Source organism: Grammomys surdaster, unplaced genomic scaffold (assembly GCF_004785775.1).
Source record: "Grammomys surdaster isolate TR1022 unplaced genomic scaffold, NIH_TR_1.0 205, whole genome shotgun sequence".
NCBI lineage: Eukaryota > Metazoa > Chordata > Mammalia > Rodentia > Muridae > Grammomys > Grammomys surdaster.
In genome coordinates, this window is record NW_021604650.1 from 2084051 (window position 1) to 2109453 (window position 25403).

Genomic DNA, 25403 nt, shown 5'->3' on the forward strand with positions numbered 1-25403 from the left:
GCCCTGCCAGTCTGTGTGGCCCTCTTCCTCTAACAGCCGACCCTACACTTCTGGAAGCAGTTAGGCCTGCCCACCCCAGCACAAAGGGGACTTATCCCTGGTGCTATTCACCTCCCAAATATCATCTAAAGATATGTCCATCCCATATGCGTGACTCATTGCCAAGGAACAGAAAAGGATCATTGAGCAATCTGAGGGAGTGGCCGTCGATGGAGGCCATGACCCGCCCCTCGTCCTTTGGCTAGGTCGGGGAGGAACTTTTTTTTAAGTGCGTGGAGGAATCGTTCCGTTTAGCAATGTCCGGGTGACGCGACACAAGACTATAAAAGCAAAAGTTGTGCCCTCCACCTGCAGGAGTTACTGACAAGGAGGGCTCGCGCTTGGGGCTAGTGGTGGGGAGGCAGTGGCCAGTTCAGGGCTTAGATGAGAGATGGCAGAGTTAGAGGCAGCCACTAGGATGGGGGTGCGAGGAGAAGCGGGGCTAACTATAAAGGAGACTAAGTTTGGGGACAGTGATCATGTGGAAGGCAGCTTCCAAACTGCCTTTAACAATCCACTCAGGGCCAGCAGCCTTCAAGACCAGGCTCTCCCTGCGGTCTGCTGGCATGGGGGCACTTGATGTCCAGGAGGACACAAGTTTCACAAGCCTACATGGGGCCAGTGTCCTAGCTTGAGTGGCAGAGCAGCAGTTGGAGATAGGTGGACTCGGGCCCTTGAGGCCCTGGAAATCATAGATAGGCAGCGGGGGCAGGTCTAGGTGCAGTGGAGGTCGGACTTTGAACTTGACAATACCAGCAGACCCATTTTTTTCCAGATAAGGGGTTGTGAACCCACCCGGGATGAGGCCTGGTCTTATGGAAAGTGGACTTAGCTTCGCTGGGCGGACAGCTCTGGCTCAGGGTGGTATGTAATTTGGGTGTGGCCTGTCTGCACCCACTTCTGGGTGTGAGGGGAGGCCTGAGGAGTAGCTGCAGAGACAAGTTGTTTTTACTGACAGGTCTGCCAGGCGGGGACCACGGAGATTGAAGGCGCGCGTCTTGAGTTAGCATTGATCACAACTTTATTTTTCAGATGGCAGTGCCCTCTCTGGACTTTGCCTAGGTCTCGTGCTTCCTCTTCTGTGGTCTCTTCCCTACTCTTCCCCCCTCACTCTGAGGTTAAGGTTTCATTTAAAACCTTGCCTCTTGGTCATCTGGTAAGCCTGGGGAAGATGTAGAATCGGTGTTGGAGTCTTGGCCTCAGCATTCTGGTATCACTGGTAAAGGCGGAGGACTCCCTGACTGGGCGGGAGGGTTGGTGTTGAATGTGGACCCATGAGTGGGCTCATAGCCGTGGTCCCAGTCACCCAAATGCTTCATGGACATGGTTTATTACTGTAGTGTTCACCATGGCAAGCAGATGGCACCAGGAGCCCGGGCCAGTGTGAGTCGTAGCAGCAGTACAGGAGGGCATACCCTGGAGGAGACAACGGCCTAAGTTGATGCCTACACAGTGAATTCCAGAGGCTTAGGAGGTTCTGCACTGCCCCTGTGTCCAGGCCTTTCTCGGGAAGCCCTGTGTTCAGGAGGCCATCGTTTAAGTCAGCTTGTAGAGGGGTGGGCAGGTGCTTCCAATTGGAGAGGCCACCGCCTGTGAATGTTCAAGATGAGTATCTTGTTCGGGGAGCATCTTCTTTACGGATGCATGAATGCCAGCAGGCATCTCCTTCCTGGGGGTAGAGGCGTTCAGCTGCTGCATCTTCTAAACAAGCCTCCAGCCTTTCTAGTTCTGTGCTACGAACTTGGCCTCGAAGATTTCGTTAAGGTGTAGGACACTTTAACTTCAGCGCAGCTTGATGCCTTGTAGATCGGGAGCCCAGTGACCTCGTGCCTTCACCCACCTTCCCTGATTCTGCAGCCTGCCTGCCTCTGCATTGGCCAGAGGACTTCTTAACTGAAAACTTTGGGTGTTGGGGAAAGCTGTTGGGTTTTAAATGACTGGTGTGGAAGGGTCTTAGATGGAACCGGTTAAATGGGTGGGATGTTGTGTTTTAAAAGTGTGGGAAGGCGCAAGTTAGCCACAAATTGAGTTTGTAGATGACATATCTGATTTGGGCTTTGGGGTGGGATCTGTACTAAGAAGGGAACAGTGGGCCTGCAGCGGTCTCTGGGAGTTTCTCTCCATGGGTTTGGATTTGGTACTGGGTGGTAGGCAAGTGCTACCCCACTGAGTGACAGTGGTTCTGGTTCCTTTGTTCATTGGCTTTCATGACTAGGTGCCTGGCTGTGTATACCAGGCTGGCCTAGGTTCTCGCCCCTGCTAGGATGACAAGTGTCTTCTAAAACATGGCCTTCCAAGGTGAAGCTTGAGTTACTGTACTGGATCAAGGTTGGGAATACTTTTGGCACCAGATGTGGGACTTGTGGGAGAGAGGAGGGCTCAGCTTGGCACTGGTGGGTTGAAGGAGTGCTGATGAGGGGTGTGCTTGGAATTGTGGGTTGATGGGAATAACAGTTTGGGAACTAAATAATAGCTCCTATGAAAATCTAAAGGCCGATGGTAAATCCTTAATTCGGGGGACTGAATTGAATTGTCGAGAGGCAGAGACCGTTGCTTGGAAAATACCAAAATCCTTCCTACAAGGGGAAAAGCAAAATTGTTTTGCTACACTGTTCAATGGGAAAGGGTGAAATTGAAAAGCTTTTCTTGGTCGCTCAGTAGATGGTGTTAATGTCCCAACACAGGCCAGCCTGTGGGCGAGGCGAGCCTGGCGCTGGGAAGCTTGTTTCCAAGAAGACTGGGAAGGGCTTGTAAATGCCCACGTTGTGGGCTCATAAAAGGCATTGATGTTTGTACTGGAGATGGACAGACTTCTGGGTTTCTAGTTCAAACTCTTATCATACTGTGTGATTAAGAACTCTAATGCGTTGTCTACAGGAGTTAAATGTGTGAATGACGACTTACATGATACAGGGATTTAATGTGTGAGCCATGCCTTCAAAACACATCTTTAATTTCTGGAATTGGCCAGAAGACAACAGGGTTTGCTTATTTAATCTTTCAAATCAGTCAGTCACTGTGACAAGGGACACGGTCTTGCACTTGCTATGAGATCATTATGATGTTTGGTAGAAAACCTTATCCGTGTACTTTGCCAAGGCTTCACTGAATACATACATTGTGGGTTTGGCTTGAGTGGTGCCTTAAATCCCCAAGCAGAGGGGGAACTATTAACTCTCAGTCAAAGCAGTTTGGGAAATAAAAGTGAAACTGGGCATGGGGGATCATCTTACTAGATAACACTCTGTAAAAATTGCCTCTGAAAATACTGTTTGTGTATTTGTGAAAACCCTGTATATGTGTTTTATGTGTGTGCTTAAAAGGGGTGTGACCAGGGCATGATCACTGTCTGGAACAGCAGTGTGCTGGTCAGGTTGGAATGGGGAATTGTGGAGGAAGCTGTAATAGGCCCGCCGTACCTGCCTCTCTGTACTAAAGTGTTAAAGTGTACTAATAAGTTTTCTCTCCTTTCCAGCAAAATAAAGGTTTGAGATTGAAGCTCCTTAGAATTGTCCTGGCTGTTACATTCTCGACCTCTGTCACTTTGCCTTCCTAGAGTTAGCCTAGACGCACTGCACCAGTGCCGCCATTGATACAGTTAGAGCAGGTAACCATCCAGGCAGAATTGGTCTGAGCAGCCTGTCATCTATCGGGGAGGGAAGGGCTGTTCACTGGGAGCTGGCAATGGCTGTAGACAAGACAGTCCTATGGGATAATGGTGCTGCTGGTAAGGGAGTATTCTGAACATAATCTAGAACATTCCCAGGTTGTATTCCAAACAGTGATTTTTTTTAGTTTGGGGGAAATGTCTCAATGTGGTATGAGCTTTCTTTTTCTTTTTCTTTTTTTTTTGGTTGTTCGAGACAGGATTTATCTGCAGCCCTGGCTGTCCTGGAACTCACTCTGTAGACCAGGCTGGCCTCGAACTCAGGAATCCGCCTGCCTCTGCCTCCCACGTGCTGGGATTAAAGGTGTGCGCCACCACTGCCCGGCTAGAGCTTCTCATATTTTCACTCTCGGAAGTTGGGTGGGCTTGAGATTTCAGTCTGAATATAGAGTTCTGTCTGCCTAAGGAGCTGGCTTGGGCTTCTTTTGTCCTTTGGTATAAGATGACTAAAGGTTTTTTGTTAACCATGGGAAGGGTGTGGTCAGAAGCCCTTGGAATCCAGGGAGTGGGCCGTGCCTGTAAACACAGTCCTGGGTATGTAGCTGATTATCATGGGAGCCAACCTGCCCTGAATTTGGTGTGTCATTAAAGCTGGGAAATGCTGCTTTGACAGATTTTGAGCTTAGAACTCTACCAGTCTCTGCTAGGACTGGAGCCTACTTGCTAAAAGCAGAGGCTAGCCTGTGGCTCTGTATGGAACTGTTGTCTTGGCAAAGATGAGTCTTGAACTGGAGTAGATTGGTCAAGCAGGGTGAGGCGTCTTACTCTTCCCTGCTGTCTCAGCTAAGTGTGTATTGTTCTTTTTTCCTGGTCGGTCTATCGGTGGTGACCTCTCACTTGTACAGAGTGGGATGTCCCGGCAGCTTTCTGTCTAGGCTTCTGGGACTCCAAGGGTTAAGTGCTACTGCAGCAGATGAGGGGGCTTCCTTCCACCCACACTATTCTTTTTATATATTTTGGTATTTGAGAAAAGGTCCCACTATGTAGCTCAGACTGGCCTGGAATTCAAAGATCCACTAGTAACTGCCTCACAAATGTTTCTGTTTTGGATTAGAGGTATGCACCGCCTGTCTACCTGCCTTTGTCTCTGGTTTATCCCAGCCTCTTTCTGGCTTCTTACCTGGTTTCTGTGTCTCCATTTTTCCTCTCATCGGGACCCTTTGGTTTTTATACTCCATGTTCTCCATGTTGTGTCAGCAGGCTGGTAAGGAATATATCCCTAGCTATGATAGAAATGGCTCACTGAGAAGCCGAAGGCTGAGCTCTCCTGTGTGGAGACTTGTAAGACTACTGGCTTGCGTTTATTTACTTGTTTTGAGACATTCTTACTCTGTAGCCCAGGTTGGTATGGAGCTTGTAGTAATCCTCAGCCTCGAACGTGTTGGGAATACAGATATGAGCCACACGTCCTGCAAGGACTGCTCTTCGCCCTGGGGTCATTGGATGGCATAGTATCACCGTTCCTCAGCCAGAGACCCTACCTTGTGTTCATTCTTTGAACTCTCAGCAGCAGCTGGGATTCAGTGGTGCTGACGTTGATCCTGTAGGACTGAAAAGCAGTGGAGCAGGGAAAAGCTACGTTCTTTAAATGTGTCCTGACAGCAGTCATAGGTTGACTCCTCCCAGCTTGTAAACACTGGCAAATTCAGATTTGCCCTGTTATAAAAAGGGATCTGACATTTCCAATCCTGACACGTGCCATTGAGTTTGTCTTAGAAGGTTAAGCCACCAGAAGGACCTTTAATGCGAGCTCATGTCTTCTTTGCCGAGGGGCTGCAGAAGCGTTAACCAGGGCCGTGTCCATCTCGTAGATGCTGTTGCCGAAGCAAGTAATGGGGGTGCTTCTGACAGGTTTAACATTTGTATTTCCCTCCCAAAATGTGGGTGCAAATGCGATTGTCAAGAGAACAAAACCAAAATAAGACATCCGAGTGGGATCCTGAGTCCCTGGGACAGGATGCTCTCCACGCACCTGCTTTAGGCTGTGAGTGCAACTGCCACCTGCCTGTCCTTCCCACACCTTTTCTCAGTAATTTCTTACTGAGTTTCTTACTGAGCATCAAAAAGGTTTAACTAAGTTTTGCAGAAAAGCAAATGGAGGAAAGTATTGTCTTCCCTTAACAAGCGTTACTGGCATACGTCTCAGATTTTTCTCTCCCTGGGCATCAGCTCTATGTACACTTCATCCAGACAGTGGGATTATGCTTTGGTTCTGTTTACAGTTGGTTTTCCATGATGCATAGTGAGAACTGTGTCCTGACATGTGAAGCATCCATTTGGTGGTACCAAGTGCTCTACTGCACGACTGTCTGTTTAAACAATCCCATTTACACATGGACACGTGGCAGTGAGCTGGGTGCAGGGATGGAACTGACCACCAGCTCAGTGCACATGGACAATTTTATGATTCAGACTTCCTGTGTATGTATACCATTTGCTCACATAGTGTCCTTAGCACATTAGTTGTTTTCAGTGTTAGGCATGAGTATGGAGGTCAGAGAACAATCTCAGGAGTTGGTTCTCGCCTCCCACTCTGTAGATCCCAGGCTTAACCTCAATCATTAGGCCTGTGCCGCCGGCAACTTTATCCACTGTAATCCAGCTCTGATCTTGTTGACTGGTGATTTTGCATCTTGGTTGTGTGATTTTCTTTGCTTTCATACAAGCTAAGTAATTGGTGTTTTGTACCTTTTTCAGCATCTGTGTGCTGATGAACATGGTCATACTGTCCCTGGCTGAGGGCCTGGTGCTCTTGTGACTTCCCTGCTGTGGGATGGATGGATGATGGATGCAGGTATATCTTTCTGAGACCACATCTTCAGTTATTTAGGATACAGCATAGCCATCCTGATGGATGTAGGGTGACATTCACTGGCCTCTCCTGTATGTTATTGAACATGTAGACTTCTTAGGGAAATGCCCATTTGAGTCCTCTTAATGTTTCAAAGGTTATGGGTTTGTTACCATTGTTGACTTGAAAGAGTTGGCTGTACTCTGGGTACTAACTCTGTGATCAGATATGACTTGGTTGATATTTTTCTCCCACTCTATAAAGGTGCTTACTGAGCTAGATTTTTTTTTTTAAATAGTTACATGAACTGTTTTTTTGTGTGTGTATGTTTGTGCATGATTCCACAGAGGACAGGTTGTGGGGGTCAGTCTTTCCACCCTGCAGATCTGAGGGGCTGAATTGTCCATCAGGTTTGCCAACGAGCGCTCGTACCCACTGAGCCATCTTCTCGGCCCAAGTTTTAAGCTGTGGCGTTGTTAATGTGTGTTTGTTTTTGTTGTCTGCACTTTTGGTGTCATATCTAAGAAATCATTGCCAGATCCAATATCATAAAGTCTGTACTGTTCCTTTGTTGTTTTTGTTATTTTGTTTTAAAAACACGAGGCAAGTACCCCACCACCCAGTTACATCCTTAGACCTTAAAAGTGCCTCGTCTTAATCTACATTTCTGTAACTACTGGCTAGTCACAAGTTTTATGGCTTAACCCACTGTGTGTATTTTCCATCTTTGGCCATAAGGAACCTGCAGTGTTTGGGTTAGCTGGGACCAGATAGTATCTATACACACACATGCATACATATACACATATACACACACACATACATACATATATCCTTGTTTTCTCAATTGTTAAGACCAAGATACACATGATGTGCAAGGACTTAAACCATCTAACTTTGGCCGTAACTGATAAATTGCTTGGGGTTGCTTATTTTTCTTCATGCCTCGGCTCGCTCTGTGGACACAGATATTCTTCTCATGCAAGCAAATTCCTCCCGTGGCTAAGAATGATGGTAAGCTATTGCTCTGCTTTCCCTGATACCAGTCTTTCATGATTATGTGTTTAAAGCCTTGGAAATTTCAGGCTCTAGTTTTTGCTTTTACAAGTAAAATAATGATCTTAACAACTGTGACGGTTAGCCTCTGGTAGGAAGGTCTTTGAGTCATTCAGTATCCTGTTCTTGTTGGATCTCTGAATGCACAGCCTGGACTAATCTTGGTCTCTGGCTCATAGTGTGATTCTTTCATTGCTTCCTTATTTTTAATAATTTGTCAACATGTCTGACTCTTCTGTCAGTAAAAACCAGGGCAGTAGCAAAAGTACCTTGTTCTCCATGCCTTCCACACTGTGCCCGCCTGTCAGGCCGATGGCATGCTAAAAAAAAATCCTTCCCTTCTTAAAAGCAGATACTTTGTTGTTTGTAACTTTGTAGAAGAATTAAATTGCTTGTCATCTTCTGGAAGATGTTGTTTTAAATGGATAGAATTTATCTGCTGCCATGTACAGAACTTCCTGACACCCCATCCTGGTGACAAGGTCGCCTCTTCTATAACATCTTTAGAGGAGTAACTCAGACAGAACTGACTGAGTACTCAATCCAGAGGTAACCATTATTGACAATCAGCTGTGTCCTGTTGATCTCCTGTTCGTGTCAGGATGACATGATTCCACTTAGTGGGGCTCCATGAGCACACCGTTGCCCCTTTCTTACCGTAGCTGTGCCACAAACTAAATTTCAGTTTTTCCGCCAGTGATGGAAGGTGTGTTCCTCGTCCAGTGTTAGGGATTGACAGCCGTACTGTGAGATCATGTTCTCAAGCACTTGCTTGTGCCCCGGTGTCTGGGTGGGTAGCAGTAGTGAGCCAGACAACTGCTGTTCTGTTGCCCTCTACAATGATAGGCAGGCCTGCATACGTGAGTATAAGCGCCCACGTTGGTATGTCTTAGGCACTTTGCATATAGGACTTCACATTTTTGCCAATTGCTTTCTTGACTCTGTCACACGTGTACAGTGGCCCATGGAGACTGCTGGGTATGTTAGATTCTTGTCATGTGTATAAATTTGATAACCATGGAACTCCAAGGTCTAAGGCACAAAACAATGTGATTTTGCAAAGGTATAATTTATTCTGTCCTGAGACTGCTGAGCTTTTCCACTGCTTACCCTTACATCAGAGTAGCTCTTCCCAGGAGTCCGAGACTTTGCAGATTTAGGTAGGTACGTCTTGGCTTCTGTAGGTACTGTTATAATGGACAGGGCTGCAGAGTATAATTGTGGGAACTTCTAGAAGTCATGAACCTGGGAGTAAAAATATTTAAACCCCTAGCATGTTATCTTGATGTCCCTCTCCTGTGTCTGCTGCCAGTGTTTGTGTTCCTGAGACATCTCCCCTTCATGAAGTTACTTAATGTTACTAATCTGTTTTTAAGTGGAATCTGTAATGTGTACTATTTTTATAACTCCATATATTTTGTCTTGTCATGTAGACCCAGAAATTTTGACCCTTTTCCTACTGATGCCTCCAGGCTGTTCCAGGGTTTTCTGGTCATTGCAAGCAGTGGTCACTGAGTTTTTACTCCTTGGGACACTAATGAAGTCGGGCCTGAAGGAGGCCGAGGGCTCCTGACTGTAGCTCCAGCCTTTCACGAATGCTCTGACTCTTCACTATTGAGTCTCAGGCTCTGTTTTGTTCAGTGGTTAATGTTTCTGCAGCCAAAATCAACTACTGGTCTCCCGCCAGCCATGAAGTTCTGTTAGGGCTGGCGAGTGCTTGCACTGGATGTCCCTACCAGAACTTCCCATTGGAATGATAATGGATTTTGAGTCCCAGGCAGCTTTCTGGTTCTTACCTCAAACAGGTTAAAAACGGGCACCTGTCATGGTGAAGGAGGACAGTGGAAGCAGGAGGACCGGGTGTTTGAGGCCAACCTCTATAGTCTGGGCTATAGAAACCTTAAGGAAGGTGACTGTGATACTTGTGCTTGTTCCTTTAATAAACCTACACTACCTTCTAGATTAAGGGTACTCTGTCCTCTAAGGCCACCAAGTGATGGAAGAACAGGTGTGAGCTCCCTCTTTCTCATTCTTGCCTCCCAGGATCCCAGAGAGTTAGACACTGGATGGTGGGGCCAACTTTTGTCTGGCAGCCGCCTCCATGCCAGCAGGTTATGCTGGGCTCCTCCCTTCACTCTAGTGACCAGTGTACTGTCCCCTCTGCTGACTGTGTGACCCCAAAGCAAGTTCTCTCTCTTTTTGCCCATTATACACATGAAAATCTTTAAAGTCGGGGCTGGAGAGATGGCTCAGTGGTTAAGAGCACTGGCTGCTCTTCTAGAGGTCCTGAGTTCAATTCCCAGCAACCACATGGTGGCTCATAACCATCTGTAATGGAATCTGGTGCCCTCTTCTGGTGTGTCTGAAGACAGCTACAGTGTATTCATATACATAAATAAATGAATAAATCTTTAAAAAAAAAAAAAGAAAAGAAAATCTTTAAAGTCATACTTGTTCATATTAAAACTGCAGTGTGTAGGTGATCTCTTGCCTTCCAGAGAGCACGTGGTGCAGTAGCATGCAGGCACAGCGCGCCTTGTCTTGCATTCAGGGCTGTTGGGCCAACAGCTGTAGCCATGTTTGAACTGCCACTCCTGCTCAGGGGAACAACTAAGCTGTTTCTAGCCACACTGAGTGCATATTACTAAGTCTTAAATACCTATTCACATGTGTCTTCATGTATGTGGGCAGTGTGCCCATGGGGGAACGAGGGACACAAGGATGCACCAGCTGGCCTTCTGTAAGATGCTTCCAGTTGGCCTTTCCCCACATCTTCACCAGTGCTTGTCCCTAAACTTGGTTATTTGTCAATGTGAGAATTGAAGGGTAATTTTCAGTTGTAGGTTTGATTGGTATGTTTACTGATTTAACGTGCTCTTTACATTTTAAGGGAACTAACCATTTGTGTTGCAAACACTTCTGGTCCTCTCTGACTTTTATAATTTATGACACTTTGCAATCAAGACTTTTAAATATACAAATGTACTTGTTTATTGGTATTTTTTTCTGCATCTTATGATGAGCTCAGAAAGCTTGGTCTAATTCAACACTATTATTTGAACACCATGCTTTTATTTCTCTTGGTTCTATCTGGACTTTGTAACCGAGTGACTTGTGTAGGAAGCCTCTTGTTGCTACCCGTAACTAAAGTCACGGCCACCACGCACTGGCTGGTGTGTTCCTGTATCAGTTCCAAGTTCAAGTGCTGCAGTTCATGCTTTGCTTGATGGTGAGGGCAGTCCTACCTCCTAACTCAACTCTTCTCTAGTTTCCTGGTCATTCATGTGAGTGTTAACTTTCTTTAAGGTGTCTTGATTTTCTTCCTATACAAGAATAAGGTATGTTATTCCCTTTTCCACTAGTGGCTTAACCTAACCTGTAATAGTTCTTACACTTGTGTGTGTATGCAGGTGCAGGGCAAAGGTCAGAAGGCAATGCTGTTGGATTGGTTCTCTCCTTCCTCCACTCAGCTCTGGAGATTGAGCTGAGGTTGGCGGGCTTGGCGACCAGCACCTTTACCTGCTTAGCCAACTCAGTGCCCTGACCTTCTGTAATATCAGAAGGTGTGTGACCGGGTCAGGTGTGGTGGTGCAAGGCAGAGGCAGGCAGATCTCTGAGTTTATGGCCAGCCTGGTGTACAGAGTGAGTTTCAGAACAGCCAGGGCTATGTAGAGAAACCCTGTCTCAAAAAACAAACAAAAAAAGTATGTGATCATTAGTGTTGGCCTGTACAGTTAGAGAACCTTGACCAACATCCAGACCAGGGGTCAGTCCACCCACATCTGGATGTCTTAACCTGCCCCTGCAGGCCCAACCCCTTCCAAAACAGTTACTTCTATCACAGAATACTTTTTTAAAGTCACATTTCCTTGGGAGAGGGCAGTAGTTATAAGTTCCATGAGGCACACGTGGAGGTCAAAGGACAACTTGCAGGTGTCTGTTCTCTCCTTCTATTGTGTGGTTGGTAGGAATTGAGTCAGATTATCAAACTTGGTGGCAGGTCCCCGTAGTTGCTGAGCCATCTCTGTGGCCCACAGAGCACTTAGAATATGTATTTTTGGTGGTTACTTGTTGCTGTCACATTGTCAGAATCCAGTTTGGTGGTCTTTGTCATTGACATGCTCCATAACACTGTTCTGATAAAAATCTTGATGAGTTTATGCAAATCTAGTAAATTGTACCCAAGAGCCAGGTGTGATGGTGTATCCCTAATTCCAGTGCTTTGGGGGCAAATTCAGGTAGTTCTCTGAATTTGAGGGTAGCCTGGTCTACATAGTGAGTGCCGTGGCTGCATGGTCTCAAAAAACACCAACACCCCACCCCCGAAAAAAGAATTGTACTCAAGGTTACAGTCAGGGAAAGCACAGTGAGGGCTGCTCTCTGAGCCCTGCCCCAGGAGGGTGGTCCCCTCCTGGGGAGTTCTGTAGACCTAGCCTTGGTGTCTAAATGGAGGCTGATTTTAGTTCCCCTCACGGCTGCTGTGTTCCACCCTCACCCGCCTTTTTCTGATCCATGCTTGCTAGAACATTGAACAAAATGGTACTTAATTGTAGTTGTGATTGGTATGTTTGCAGATTTAAAGTGCTCTTTACATATTAAGGAAACTAACCATTTGTGTTGTAAACACTTCTGGTCCTCTCTGACTTTTATAATTTATGATGCATTGCTGTTGAGTATTTTAAATACACAAAATGTACTTGTTTACTGGCATTTTTCTTGCTTTCTCCATTTTATAATGAGCTCAGAAAACCTGGTTTAATTCAGGACTATTTGGTGAACCCTATGCTCTGCCCACTCCTCTGGCTCTCTCTGACTTTGGTGTGATGAGTAATCAGGAGGGTACGCATTTACTCAGTGGCCAGGAGACGGTGGACTGTATGCTGGCCGAGCGTCTCAGGCCACAAAGAAGTGTTTCAAGCCTGATACTGTGAATGCCTTGTTGAATGGGGGACATAGAGGTTTAGTCCTGAGCTGCCAGGGTTGAGGAGGGACTGTTGGTTGTCTTCCTGTTTGCCCATCCTGGTAAGAGTCTCCTGTCAGCTCCCTAGGGAAACCCACCTTTTCTCCCCAAGCCCATTGTGTGCCTGGAAGCAGGAGCGCTCTCTTCAGTTCCCACACTGGCCACTCAGGGCAGAGTGACTGCCTCGGAGATAGATGCTCAAGGTGTTTTGCTGGTCCTGTTTCTGCTTGGGATGTGTTCTGGCTTGCTGCTGGGAGAAGACAGAAGTTTTTAGAAGAGAAGCTCCTGGCCCAGTTTGGGAACCATTAGGAAAAACCTTAAACTCTTGTTTTCAGGTGTGTTCCCCATGGATGAGGCTCAGTCATTCCCACCCAGGAAATGACCCATTCCCACCCAGGAAATGATGGTAAATAATAAGCTCCTTCAGGCTGGCAGTTCTGTCTTTGATTTTGCTCTTTCCTGGTGTATTAAGAGAGAGAGAGAGAGAGAGAGAGAGAGAGAGAGAGAGAGAGAGAGAGAGAGAGAGAGAGGAAGAGAGGTATCTGTGTTTGGTTTGGGGGTGGGGCCGGGACTCGCAAACATGTTCATTCTATCCACATGTCAGCCTTCTGCTCTGTGGACACTCCTGTCCATCTGGTCTACAGAATCGTTTTTTAGGTTTGCAGTTTGTCTTTTAAGACCTCAGCAAGTCTTTGAAATCATCCTGGCAGGCTTTGCTCTCAGCAAGTCATGTATATCACATGTTCCTTTGGATCCATTTTGACATTCAACCCTTCAGCTTCCAGAAGTTGCTTTGGTGTATGGCATAAGGTAAGAGTCTAGTGTGGTTATTTCTAGGTGGCTGTTTTCCTTAGCACCGTGAATTATTAGCTAAATAATGTCTCTGGCCTAGCTGGCTGCAGCTGCCTTCCCCTAGGCTAGCCCAGTGCCTTTTTGACTTCATACTGTCTGAATACATCATGATACGGATACCTGTCTCACGTGTGCATTTCCATGATAATTCGTGCTACACAGACAATAGTGTGACTGCTGAAGGATTCAGTGACCTGTGCTCACGCACACAGCTTGTTCAGGTCGCAAGCAACTGATGACTCAACTCACGTGTGTTCAGGATTCATCGTGGGTCCTGGTGCCAATGAGCAGGCATAGGACGGGGACCTTGGAGTTTTCTTTATCAGCCTCAGCAAATGAAGGTCAGCCAACACCCCCATTGCCACCCAGGTCTTCTGGGAAACAGACATTTTTAGTAGGGCAGAACCAAGGCCTCTTCATATAGGCTTTGTACATTCTTAAGATTTGTTCCTTGAAATGACATGTTTTGGCATGTGACTGGTTGTAGTTTTCTGTCAGTGTCTGATGATGGTAACTCATGAAAGGACATGTCCACCCATACTCAGTCTTAAATGTAGACGCGGGCTTCACCACGAAGGCCACTGGGGAGGTAAACAGCATACTGGCTAAAAATAACACTGTCAGGACACCAGCTCTCACCCTGGACTTCTCTTGTTTACTTCATGATTGTCTTGCTCCCTGGACTTTCCCATGTATAAGAAGGGTTAATCATGCTGGGCGGGCACTTGGGAGGCAGAGGCAGGCGGATTTCTGAGTTCGAGGCCAGCCTGGTCTACAGAGTGAGTTCCAGGACAGCCAGGACTACACAGAGAAACCCTGTCTCAAAAAACCAAAAAAAAAAACAAAACCAAAAAACAGTGTTACTGGGTAAATGGTGGTAACTGTCTGCTGTGCCTGCTATCATGAGCAGCCAGCCTGTGGAAGGATCACACACGGTTTTGATGTCCTGGAAAACTTGGACTCCTTCTGTATGCCTCTCATCCTTTCTTCAGACCCCACTTCTGGAGTTGAGCAAAGACACTCAATTTCCTGCCCATCATCTGGGCTCCATGTGAGACCCTGTATCCCTGAACTGAGCCTGTCACTGCTAGTCCTCAGAATGCTGGAGGGTTCTGTGGCCTTCGGGGGCCTTAGCACTGAGCTGTGCAATCACCAGGGCACTCTGCTCACCCTGGCAGGTGGGTGAGCACCTGGAGTGACTTTGAGACAGGAGTGTTGCGGCTGTAGACAGATCTGTCGTGTAAATGTCCGCCCCTGAGCTTAACCAGTGCTCCAAAGAGCAGCTTTCCATCCTTCCATATTCAGAATGTGTCTTGACCTTGCAGACAAGATGCTGAGTTAGCGTCCAGTACTTCAAATATGTGTTGTCTTCTAGAGCAACAGCTGAGCTGGGGCATAAGCTGTAAGTACAGAGCTGTCTCCTTAGGGACAGCTGATGGGGACCTGCACTGTGTCCCAGGCCAGTCTCAGCAGCACATTGATGACTTCATTAATATCAATAACTCATCTATGATTGCTAAACCTAAGCCATTCCCAGGCCTAAGGTTTTGTTTGTTTGAGACAGGTTCTTACTCTTCAGCCCCGACTGGCCTGGATGGAACTTGTAGACCAGGCTGGCCTCAGACTCAGAAGTTGGCCTTCCTCTGCCTCCTCCTGAGTGCTGGAGTTAAAGGTGTGTACCAGTGTGCCCCATTGATCCTAGACTTTTATTTTGCTGACATGGACTTTGAAGACCTCCATGGACTTCAGGATACTGCCAGAGAAGGTTGAAGTCAGGATATTATTAGAGTTGATTGGAAGGTCTGGTCTGAGCGCAGCTTTCTAGATGTTTATTAAGTTTTTGGTGTTTAGTTTTGTTTTTGTTTTTTAAGGGACAAAATCTCACTGTGTTAACCAACTGGTCTCAAGTGATCTCCCTACCTTAATCTCCAAGTAGCTGGGACTGCAGGGTACCATTGGCCTATCTACATTTCTTTGTATTTATTGTTGGTATATGTGCATGTATTTCTGTACACCACATGCATCCAGTAGCCTGGAGGCCAGAAGAGGGGATCAGGTCCCCGATGGTTGTGAGCTGCCATCTAGGTGCTGGGATTTGAACCTGGGTCCTCTGGATGAGTGGTTAGTGCTCTTAACAGCTAAACTACTTCTCTTCTTTCTCCTCTTCCTCCTCCTCCTCCTCCTCCTCTTCCTCCTCCTCCATTCCCACCCCTATCCCCAGTCTGCATTTCTTAAATTCTCTAAGGCATCTCAACAATGAAGTGAGGACAAATACAGAGGTTGAGGGCACAGTGTGGGACAGGGGAGGGCTGCCCACACCTTTATGACACTTCTCTTCATCCTACAGAACAAACAGCATATGGTGTCCCATGACACCTGGGTGCTTGGTGCTCCTCACTGGAGGCTCAGTTACTCTCTGGAAGTCGTTGTCCTAGGGTTACTGGACTACTCAATATTTCTAGCTCTTTGTAAGTCATATTTAAAAAGTTTATTTTCCATGAAAATTGCTAGTGTAGAGGTTTCTTTGTTTTGGGGGGCTGCCTTTTTTTTTTTAATAATTATGTAATTTGACATCCTCATTAAGAACGGCCTTTCCCATGGTTTAATCCCTGGTTTTCTTTCTCTTGGATAGACTTTGAAGACATCCAGTTTGACTTTTAACAAGAAACTTTAAATGAAGCAAACAGCTCTCTCTGGGTTCTGTTTGTTTTGGTGCTAGGGATGAAACCTTGTACACGCAAGGCAGGCCCTCTACTGCTCAGCTCTGTCCTCAGACCTCTGCTAATGTGGAGAGTTGGTTCCACCTGGGTTTCATTAATTCTTCTTCCTGGTCTTTGTGTTATGCTCTACCTACTTATGCCCATCCAGGTCACACACTCTGTCAACAGAAACAGGCGGTGGAGTCTGGCCCTGGCCCTGGCCTTTGGCTGCAGGCAAGGCTCTCAGTTGCTGATGGTGAGGCGTTGATGAGGAGGCCACATGAAACCCCTGAGGAGTTTTGCAAGCATGTGGGGTTTCCAGCAAAGGAAAACAGTGAACTGTTGGCCATGGTTTCATATCCATCTGTCCCTTCAGCATCCCTCTGTCCTGCACTGAGCATACCGGTGAACATAGGAAGTGACTGGCCCTGTCCTGGTTTTCACAGAAGAGGCCTCAGAAGGTGATGGCACAAGCCAGGAGGTAACTAAAAAAAGAGTGTAGCACAGCCAGGAGTGAGAATAAAAGCCACCCCAAGCTCAGGGGGCCTAGGAGCCTGGGGGCCTGCCGCAGCCTCGTTAGTGAAGGCAGCAGGCGAGCAGGCTGGCTTCTATACTTAGAAGTAGATTTGCTATATCCGCTGTGTTCCTAGTTCAGTTCTGCTGTGACTTAAGCTTAGTCTCCAGATTCCAGGGGCTTGGCTGTTGTTCTTTCTCTGCTCCCATGGTCCATGTGTGCTGTAATGCGCAGAGATCGGGAGTCGGAATGGAGTCTGCACTGCAGAACGTGGAGACTATACAGTTCTTTTATTTTTGGGGGGACAGGGTCTCACTGTGTGTAGCTCTGAGTGTCCTGGAACTCACTCTGTAGACCAGGTTGGCCTCGAACTCATGATCTTCATGTGTCGGCCTCTGAAGTACCGGGCTCACAGCACAGGAATATGCCAGCATACACAGTCATTAATGCATATAGGGCAGGCGAGAGGTATTTGTCACATTGGATAACGCCTTCCCTGTGCTCTGGGAATAAATCCATGGTGGTCTCCTTGAGCAGTGAAAAGTTTGGCATTTTTCTGTCACCATTGCATCTATGGATGAGTTGCCATCCCTTCTACTACAGCCTACATGCATGTCACACAGACAGACACACACATACACACATACACATACAAAGTCTTAATTGCAGTGAACTGAGGTTTCCCACTTGTGGTTATTGGTCGGTTGGGGTTTTCCATGTGTTATGGTGGAGGCCCAGATACTCATACTGAGATGATGTGACGCCATTTGGGTTGAGTACGTTCCTAGAAGCCATTCCACACCTTGCCTTTTAACCAGGGGCCTTGTTCCCTATGTGGCTCCACTCTCGGGGTTCCTGCAGTCACACTTGTGGGTCTTGTCACCACCATGTTGCATTAATCCTCTGCTCATCTTACAGGGTGTGTTCCGACTCCCCCATTTCTCAGGGCTTGTAAGGCCCAAGCTTTATGAGTCCGCTCCAGGTTGGGACTTAGATGACCATACCTATTTCCTCTGCTGCTGCAGTGAGTAAGTCTGCTCCCATCCCACCCAGCAGGGAGCTGGAGGGAGGCTGGGAGAGAAAGGGGTACCAGCCAGAGGATGGGGATGGAGATGGTGGGGCCTGCAGGGACTAGCATACCTGGCAGTCCACAAATCTTGTGTGTGTGTGTGTTTGTGTGCGTGCGCACGCGCGCGCGTGCCTACTGTGTGTATATGTGTATATTAGCCTGTGGTGTATGTCTGTATGTACATATGAGCCTACTATGTGTTTGTAAGTGTGTACAAGTGATATGTGTATGCCTGCTGTCTGTCTGTATATGTGAACTGTGTGTGCCTACTGTGTTTATATATGTGTATATGAGCCTGTGGTATGTGTTTGTAAATGTGTGCATGTGAGCCTACTACATGTTTATAAGTGATGTGAGCCTACTACATGTTTATAAGTGTGTATGTGAATCAACTGTGTGTATATGTATGTATGTGAGCCTACTATGTGCTTGTATATGTGTTCATATGAGTTACCGTGTGTTTGCGTGTGTGTGTGTGTGTGTGTGTGTGTGTGTGTGTGTGAACCTGTGATGTGAATGGGTATAAAGTAGAACAGACTGCCCAGGTTTCTGGGTATGAGTTGAGAGGACCCTCTTCTCAGCATGACCTGACCCAGGTTCTCTGGACGGGTTAAAGCTCTCAGACCCTCAGTTTCCCACCTGGACCTTGTGGAGAACGTGGGTTCCTGAGGCTCTTCAGACCCACAGAAGGGGATCCACAGTTCTCTCCATGACTCAAAGAACTGCTGGGATTATAGGGTGCTCTGTGCCCCTTGTGGCTCTGGGACCTTCATGACTCTCTCTTCTGGAACCTGGACGGCATGCTAGAGCTCAAAACAGGAGAGCGGGTAGGCACACTACTTCCGATGGACTTCATTTCCAAACCAAGGCAGTGCTCTGGAAGGACTCCTGCTGTGACCAGACGCTCAGAGAATGGAAGGTAGATGGGCTCATCTGTGTGACATAAGTGGCTAGGACCCAGCAGACCTGGAGAACCCGCTCACTGCACTTGAGCTAGCCCAAGTGTTGAAAGCTCCCTTAGTTCTGAGATCTGTTTGTGAGTTACTGGCATAAAGTTGGAAGCTGTGGGAAAAGTATAAACTGAGAGTAGCATCCCTCTTCCCTCTCCTACCTCCCCTTCCCCGCCACACAGAGGCAGCCCTCAGGTGGCTTAGCATCTTTCTGGAAGTGTCTACTCCCACAGAACTTAGCGCCTGACCCTGTCTCAGAGCAAGTAGGCTGTGACTCATTCATTTTTGGGAGCTCTGATTTCATGCATGCACTTCTCATGTCGGTTGAGGAACACGCACTTGGAGGCAGGGGGACATAAGTCCCCTGGAGCCTTTGGAAGGATGTCAGGACAGGCAGGAGTGAGTCTGGGAGGGGCATGGAGCCGCCGCAGGTGTTTCTTTTCCTGAGCGCGGCTCATGGCCGCGCTCAGGTTTTGCTTTTCACCTTTGTTTGTGAGAACGTGAACAGGAAAAAGCAAAAGGCACTGGTGGTGGCACGCCCATGCTCCGGGCCGGGGTTCGAGTCCCCGCAGTACTCTGCTTTCTTCCTGCTCTGGCTCCAGGCCCCTTTCCTGTACCCCAAAGGACTTAGCAGTTCCTAGGAGAGAGGCTGACAGTTGTTCAGGTTCTGCCAGGCCTCTGTGTCACTTCGGAAAATCAGGAAGCCACTGTGAGCACATAACTTACACTTCTTCTAGTTCAGAGTGTGGGAACAAACCAAGGTCATGGCTTTCTCACAGTGGCTTTAGAGCTGAACTGGGCCAAAATCTAACTGTCCTTCTCTCCCTCGTAAGCCCCAGCAGATCACCTGTTTCCTGAGTTCACTGTGACCTTCAGCACCTGGCATCTTAGCTGTGGTTTCTTTCTTTCTCTCTCTCTCTCTCTCTCTCTCTTTCTTTCTTTCTTTCTTTCTTTTTTTTCTTGTGACTTCATATATTTTATATATCTATTCTATGTATATGAGTACACTGTCGCTGTCTTCAGACACACCAGAAGAGGGCATCAGATCCCATTATAGACGGTTGTGAGCCATCATGTGGTTGCTGGGAATTGAACTCAGGACCTCTGGAAGAGCAGTCATGCTCTTAACCACTGAGCCACCTCTTCAGCCCTAAAATAATTGTGGAGATGTATTTTATGAAACTATATTTTTTATTGTTGTTTATGAATCTTTTCATGTTATTTCGTTCATTGTTGTTGAGATAGGTTTTCTCAGTGAAGTCATGGCTGTCCTGTAACTTGCTTTATGGACCAGGCAGGCCTTGAACTCAGAGCCCTGCCTGCCTCTGCCTCCCAAGTACTAGGATTAAAGGCATATACCACCACTGCCCAGTCAAAAAACCTTAGCTGTGGTTTCTGTCTCGTCCTTTGACTCCTTGGTTGTCACATCTCTCTTCATAGTTCTAGGCTGACTGTTCTGCTTGGTCTTTCCGGGTTTTCCCTCTAGGCTTCTGATGTTTGTTTTGGTTTTGGTTTTTCTTTTTTTCTTTTTCTTTCTTTTCTTTTTTTTTTTTTTTGAGATAGGGTTTCTCTGTGTAGCCCTGGCTATCCTGGAACTCACTCTGTAGACCAGGCTAGCCTTGAACTCTCGAACTCAGAAATCCGCCTGCCTCTGCCTCCCAAGTGCTGGCGTTAAAGGCGTGCGCCACCACCACCCGGCCAGACTGCTGATGTCTGATGGATACAGCATTTGGAACCTTGAGATGCCTTCAGGGACCATGTCCACCATGAGGCCGAGCCTGAGGCTCACTTCTGCTATCATAGTCCATGACACTCTAGAGACAGGCTCTCTGTGCCTACATAGGAGTTCACAGTTGTCTAAGATGCTGGCCAACAAGCTCTGGGATTTGCCTGCCTCAGCACCCTCCACATTAAGGTTACTGACATGTAGGACCACTACCAACTATTTAAGAAGATTCCAGGGATTCCCAATGGAGGTTCCTGTGCTAGCACAGCTGCCCCCCCCCCCCCCGAACACCCTTCTTGAAGCTTCTGAGGACACATTCATGTTTGCTAGATTTGGAAACAGAGCCAGACAATAGCAGAGCCTCAGAGAGCTATAGAGAACACCCAGGCCTCACTGTGCAGAGAGCGAGACAGGCTTCGCAGTTTCCGACCCAGCTGAGTCATGCCCAGAGGATCTGGGCTGAAGGGAAGTCTCCTGGCTAGTCTGTCAACTTGACACAAGCTTCGAGTCATCTGAGAGAAAGGCGCCTCAATCGAGAAAATGGCTTCATAAGATCTGACTACAGGCAAGCCAGTAAGGCATTTTCTCAGTGATGTGGGAGGGCCCAGGAGCCGACTGTGGGTAGTGCTGTTCCTGTGCTAGTGGTCCTTGACTCTGAAATGAGCAAACCATGATGAGCAAGCCAGCAATAAACCAACCGGATCCTCCATGGCCTCACCATCAGCTCCTCCCTCCAGGTTCCTGACCTATTTGAAGCCTTGGCTTTCCTCAATGGACTCTGATTTAGGACATGTAACCCTTTCCTCCCCAAGCTGCTTTTGGTCGTGTTTCATCACAGCAGTCGTGATCCTAAGACAGCAGTTCTATCTCAAAAAACTGAAAGAACCCTCTGTTTTGACCCAGGTCCTTTTAGGGTACAGTTTTCAAATGAACCCTAGCCTTGACATAGTGCTACATTGCTGGTGTCTCACCGTGTGATACAGCAAGAGAATAGAGAGGCCGAGCGCTGGCCCGCTGTTTCCCACCCTCAGTACTGCTGGTGGTGAAGCCCGGGCTCACCAGGCGTGCCAAGTCTCAGGCAGAGCCATAGCCCAAACTGTCTTCTGAGAGGAAATGAAAGGCAGAGGACCTGGCTCAAACACTGAAGGCAGGGTTAGGAACCAGTGCAGTGCTTCCCTTCTCTCTGAGGAGCTTCAGTCAGGCCCAACTTCCCCAGCCATTTCCTTCCAGGCAAGCAGCACTGCCAGCTTGGCTTTGCAGAGGGCACAGGTAGACCTGTGTAACAGGTCCCCAGACCTTACTTAGCACAACTGACTCCATGATGAAAGCACCCTTCAGGAAGTAAAACTCAGTACATAGAAAGCACCACCTGCCAAAATGAAAACAAAGACCTAATCCATCAAAGTTCTGGGAAAGTTTCTAAATGTACTGACCTTGCTTTTGGGCTTCTGTAGTTCTGCTCCTGGCTAACTGATCTTGGTTTTTTGTTTGTTTGTTTGTTTTGTTTTGTTTTTCTTTTTCTTTCTTTTTCTGTTTTTTTTTTTCTTTTTCTTTTTTTTTTTAGTTTTTTTTTCTTTTCTTTAAAGTGTGATTCTTCAGCAATGGAGTCTTTTTTGTTTTGTTTTGTTGTTTTTGTTTTTCGAGACAGGGTTTCTCTGTGTAGCCCTGGCTGTCCTGGAACTCACTCTATAGACCAGGCTGGCCTCGAACTCAGAAATCCGCCTGTCTCTGCCTCCCAAGTACTGGGATTAAAGGCATGCGCCACCACCGCCCGGCTAGCACACTGCCTCTTAAAGAGTTGTGGGGAACACACAGAGAAGACTCTTAGGACATGCATGGTTCAAGCCAGTAGGAAGTCCTTATTAGCTGGTTGGCAACTACATAGGGTGCTCAGGATCCCGGTGTAGGTCCGAGCCTTTCTCAGGTGAGATTTTAAGCACAAACCCCTGGGTTCCTGGGTTGATATACTTTAGTTAACAAGATCAGTTAGGGCGGTGGTGGCACACGCCTTTAATCCCAGCACTTGGGAGGCAAAAGCAGGCAGATTTATGAGTTCGAGGCCAGCCTGGTCTACAGTGTGAGTTCCAGGACAGCCAGGACAGCCAGGGCTACACAGAGAAACCCTGTCTCGAAAAACAAAAACAAACAACAAAAAAAGAGGCAATGTGCCTCCCAAAGGAATTCTAGGAATCACAGCTTAGACCTGTGGCACTCGGGATACTTTGGCTGTGAACATCCAGTTGTCGATTACTGAAGCAGGAGACTGGGGCATTACTCTGAGCAGTGGTGGGGGTTTCCAGGGCACAGTGAACACAGTGCCAGCCGCCTTGGCCTCCTGCACCTGTGGGATCCTAGATCCAGCCTTCTGGAAAGACCTGGTCAGGATGCTCTCTGTGCCTCTCCTTGCAACAAAGAGCAGCTCTGTGGTCCGCACCTGGAAGGCTCACAAGGTCCACAGCCTGGACTTTTCTCTGCTGCTGAACTCCAGCCACAGGACTCAGCTCTGACCCTGGCTTCTAGACTTAGGCCTCTCTCCTCTGTGTGAGCCCCCAGTCTAACCCTGGTCAAGATCCTGCCAGTTAGAAATAACTGTCCTACCTCCAGAGTCCCCTGCCTGGAATAGCCTATCCAATTTATCTTGAAACTCATCCTTCCGGACTTAGAGTCCCACACACTTTAGCGCTGTCAGAAGCCACCCACAGCTGGTGACAGTCACTGACGCAGGTTTGGGAGTCTCAGCCACAGTCATCTCTATCTGCGTCACTGATATTTATAGTTGTGCTTAACTCCAGAAAAGAAGCACTTCCCTCTGCCCCACAAAAGCATGTTCCAGAACCATGCTGGTAAAGGCAAAATCCTGGAAAAACATGCTGCTTGGGCAGCGTGGTTGTACTTTGAGCTTTCCCCCCATCATTTTCATTACTTATAAAATTTACCAGTTGTCACAATGTTTTAAATACAAGCCTATTTTGCTTATCTTTTAAATTTATTTTTTGCTATATTGGAAATTCAATCCAAGGCCTTGTACATGTTAGGTCACTAAGTTATATTCCCAAGCCAGCTTTTACTGCCCTGAGACGGGCCACTAGCTTGCCTAACTTTGAGCACACACTTCCTGCCTTGGTTTCTTTGTAGCTGAGATAAGAAGCTGGCACCATGCTGGGCGGTGGTGGCGCTCGCCTTTAATCCCAGCACTTGGGAGGCAGAGGCAGGTGGATTTCTGAGTTCGAGAGTTCGAGGCCAGCCTGGTCTACAAAGTGAGTTCCAGGACAGCCAGGGCTACACAGAGAAACTCTGTCTTGAAAAACCTAAAAAAAAAAAAAAAAGAAGAAGAAGCTGGCACCACCATGCCCCCCATAACATCCATATTTAATTTTTTTTAACAACCATATTTAAAATAGCAAATTTTTAATTTTTTTCTTTTCTTTTGAGACAGGGTCTCTCTGTGTACTCCAGGGTGTTTTAGAACTTGCTCTGTAGACTAGGCTGACATCAAACTGTCTCTGCCTTCCAAGTGCTGGGATTAAAAGTGTGTGCCACCACACCTGGCTTTTTTTTCTTTTTCTTTTGAGACAGGCTTTCTCTGTACATAATCCTAGCTGTCCTGGAACTTGCTCTCTTAAACAAGCTGGCCTCTGCCTCCAAAGGTTGGGATTAAAGGTGTGTGCCGCCACTGCCCAGATGTTTTTTTAGAGACAGGGCCTTATTGCACATCATAAACCTAGGTTCACTTAGAATTTAAATAATCCTCCTGCCTCCTCCCTCCCCCAGCCAAGTGCAGGAATTACAGGCATCCATCAATATGCCTAACTTCCTCCTAGCCAATTCTAAGTAAGCAAAACAATAACGAATCACAAGACTGAACCAGGAAGTGGGAGGTTGGAGAGGGAGAGTCGTTGAGGAGCCCATGCAAGGCCTGTCAGGCAACAAGACTAATGAAGCCGAGTGCTGCATGAGAGCTCAGCATGATGATGTCCAGATGTGTTCTGATAGAATTTTCAAGCTAAAGCCACACCTTTTGGGGAGGCTCTGTGTTGAATCCCCATGGTCCCAGCAGTCAGGAGTTTGAAACTGAAGTTTAAGGTTATCCTCGGCTACACAGCTAGTTCAAGGCCATCCTGGACGACAAGACCTCATTCAAAAACGAAACAAAGCGATACATGGTGGCTCATGCCTTCAATCCCAGCATTTGGGGAGGCAGAGGCAGGGAGATCTCTGTGAGTCTGAGGCCAGCCTGGTCTACATAGTGAGTTCCAGGACAGCCAGGGCTACATAGTAACATCCTATCTACACACACACACACACACACACACACACACACACACACACCATTACCACCACCACCACCACTAAAACCTCCCAACACAGAGATCTGTTGAAGATTAGTTCACACATCAGAAAGTCCCTGTGCAGCAGAGATGCTACTGTAGATAGAGCTAGAGCAACAAATACCTGGAGTCACAAAAATAAAAAATCACTGGAGGTTGGAGGGATGGCCCAAGGCAGTGCGCAAGGACGTGTAACTCCAGACACACGTGGTCAAACGCCCTCTTCTGGTCTCTGGGGGTGCTGTATTTACAGCACAAATCTACACCCAGATACAAATGCATATACATAAATAAAAGTAAAACAAGATAGTCAAGTTACATACCAAGGAGTCTATAGTCACCCCTTGACAAACCTATAACCACCTTTGGTTATATAACAAACCTCCGGCCACCTTTTCTAATTGGCAGGCCTCTTCACATTCCAACAGTGGTGAACCCAACTCCTTGGTGGTTAATGAATCATGGAGATGCCAATCCCGAGGTCCCAAAGATCCCTTTTGACTAACCTTGAGGCTGGCACTCGTCTTACTGCCTTTTCCCCTGCCCAGGGTCTCACTATACAGCCCTGGCTGTCTTGGAACTCTCTGTGTAGACCAAACAGACCTTGAATTCACAGAGATCTGCCTGCTTTTGCCTCAACAGTGCTGAGATTAAGGGCGTGAGCCACCATACCAAGTCCCTTATTTTCATATTTCAGTATTTAATCTCAAAAGCTTTTCTGCCCTTTTAGGTCTTGGGCTTTCTGAGAGCTC

General features: G+C 47.2%; 1 long non-coding RNA gene across 1 annotated transcript; it reads left to right on the forward strand.

Annotated features, from left to right (window-relative positions):
• The first annotated feature begins 331 nt into the window (after positions 1-331).
• Positions 332-3545, forward strand: LOC114624194. Its single transcript, XR_003711899.1, has 2 exons — positions 332-903; positions 1072-3545. It is a non-coding gene; the product is annotated as an uncharacterized LOC114624194 (long non-coding RNA).
• Positions 3546-25403: the final 21858 nt, after the last annotated feature.